General features: G+C 38.1%; 2 protein-coding genes across 4 annotated transcripts in view; both read right to left on the bottom strand.

Annotated features, from left to right (window-relative positions):
* LOC138012963 (coiled-coil domain-containing protein 93-like) overlaps positions 1 to 2,500 on the bottom strand; it is a 298,808-nt gene that overhangs the window by 265,649 nt on the left and 30,659 nt on the right.
* LOC138012966 (coiled-coil domain-containing protein 93-like) overlaps positions 1 to 2,500 on the bottom strand; it is a 53,496-nt gene that overhangs the window by 22,954 nt on the left and 28,042 nt on the right. For 3 of the 4 annotated variants that reach the window (XM_068859915.1, XM_068859914.1, XM_068859912.1), the window contains one exon: positions 1,968 to 2,056. The gene's annotated coding sequence lies outside the window, so the exon portion shown is untranslated. The remainder of the gene's footprint in view (positions 1 to 1,967; positions 2,057 to 2,500) is intronic. The other variant, XM_068859916.1, reaches the window with a different exon arrangement.

The raw sequence follows: 2,500 nt of genomic DNA, 5'->3' as shown, positions 1-2,500 counted from the left end.
AGCTCTCTATTAATTCAGCCGCCTACAAATACATTGCATTCTTAAACTATTGAGTCATTGACGTCATTGTTCTCGATCCAGCTCTCTCTTAAGATTTTTAAGTTAGTAATGGCGGACCATTGAAAAATTCCAGTTAAAATAAACAGGTGTCTTTGAAATCAAGGCTTAAAACTTGGGTCACTTACTGTTTAGTTAACATAGTTTTGAAATCCAAAGAAAAATAAAAATTGTTTTTTTAATCATACATGTAGTAGAACTTTAAAGCCTAGTTCCCACTAGCGACATAAGGATCATAATCATAATCATAAGCACGAACATAACGCTGTTATGTCGCTTATGTCTTAGTTGGAACGTCCAGAAACATAATCATAGGCGCCCTTATAATGAACATAATCATAATGATAAGAAAATGATCGAGCATTTTTCTTATGATTATGATTATGGCTTTGACTATGACTATGTCCCTTTTCTTTGCGGTGGGCACGTGAAAATCATAACGACATAATGAGAAACATAATGACGCAACGGGGTCATTGTGTTTTGGCCAATTAAAGTCTAGGACCAGTACTTTCGGGTAGGTTCATTTTCAAGATGGCGGCCAGCTTCGAGGAAAAGCTTTACGTTTTTAGAGCGGCCGTCCCCACTAGAACATAAGAAGCTTATGTTTATGTTTATGATTATGATTATGCTTACGATCCTTATGTCGCCAGTGGGAACTAAGCTTAAGAGTACAAAACTAAAATGCTGGGCGCTGTGCATCCTCGGAGACCCAAGGAGACGGGACGTGAATCGGGACTGGCGTAAAGTTTTCAAGGCGAGAAGAGTCCCTGGGAACATACCTTTAACGGACGAGTTCCAGAGAGAATTAAATTCTGATTTTCTGATTGGGCGGAAATTTCTGCAATTGTCTTTTTTTCCGCCCAATCAGAGAACCTCATATAGTGAAGTCAGATCGTGATTCCTTATATCAAGTTGATTTTAGGTGAAATTCTATATTAAAATAAAGCGAAAATTTGTTATTATAATAAGGGGTTTTCAACACTTCAAAAACTCGGAATGCGTGTTAATAAGATAACAGTGAACAAATAGATTTGTGAAGCATACAATAACTACAAAAAACTCGCATAATATAGTCTGCAATTGAGAAAAAAAGGTATTGTACATGACCATATTCATAGCATGAGAATAGTCTATGAAATCAAGATTTTTATTCACCTCATTTCAACAATTTTCTCCTTAGTCCCCATTCAAAAATAAAATAAACAATATTAATTTAACCTCTTATAGACAGTCAGGTAAGCTTATGTGTGATGCTGAAAAAGGCCGATGGCAATGTTGACACATGTCTGGCCCGTGCAACAGAAATACCAAAATCAATTCGCTACGGTAACTTGAGAGGCGAAACACTAAAAGACGACTAGTACCTTCCCTTGCAATTGGTCTTCTTCCTGATTTATTTCTAGTCGGCTCTTCGAAGGTGTTTTGACCAAGCATTTTGATTTTACAGTTCATGTAACGATTGCCCATACGTAACAAAATCTTTTAGGCTGAATTGGTCGAATTGTGCATCTTGCGGGTCCCTTTGCGACCCAAATTTTTGCCGCATGATATGTCTGTTATACGAGCCAGACAAGGATAGCGATAGAAATAAAAAGGCGACCGTTGATGTAGTATTTATATTTATCACTTGATATAAGGAATCACGATCTGACTTCACTATATGAGGTTCTCTGATTGGCCGGAAAAAAGACAATTGCGGAAATTTCCGCCCAATCAGAAAATCAGAATTTAATTCTCTCTGGAACTCGTCCGTTAAAGGTATGTTCCCAGGGGCTCTTGTCGCCTTACTTGAAAACTTTACGCCAGTCCCGATTCACGTCCCGTCTCGACTGACTGCCCCTGGGTCTCCGAGGATGGGCGCTGTGTGAACATCATCGCCAATATCGGTTATTTATTTTCAAACTTACCTCCTTTCTTAAGTAAAGTTTGGTATCATCTAAAGTGTTATATAAAGCGAAGAACTGTTTCGTTTCCTTGTGAGTTCCGGCCACTGTAACTTAAAATAAAAACAAATTCAAGCAAGTTAACTTTGAAGTGACAAACTTTGCGAAATGCCGATCATTTAGATTTGAAGAACCCTGACAGAGGGCCAGTTGGACACGGTTAAAAGTCCTCTACACAAACACAAATATACGGGAAAAGAAACTTTAACTCTTGATTATGAATACTTTACAAATTCTCTGTTGCATGCTTACGTTGTCAACAAAACCTCAAAGTTGGTGATTTCACGTCCTCGTTAAGCCCTGGCCAAATGGGAAATGTTTGACGACCAAACATCATCAAACATTTTATCGTTTGGCCACCTTGTTTGATGATGTTTGATCCCGTTAGAACTCCATCAAAGATTCGATCAAACAACATCAAACATTTCTTTTGTTCTCATGCTTGTTTGGTGATGTTTGGTTCGTTTGACCAGGTGTATCAAACATGTTTGGCTCGC

The sequence above is a fragment of the Montipora foliosa genome, chromosome 8 (assembly GCF_036669935.1).
Source record: "Montipora foliosa isolate CH-2021 chromosome 8, ASM3666993v2, whole genome shotgun sequence".
NCBI classification, from domain to species: Eukaryota; Metazoa; Cnidaria; class Anthozoa; order Scleractinia; family Acroporidae; genus Montipora; species Montipora foliosa.
This window is presented reverse-complemented; position numbering and strand designations above follow the sequence as displayed.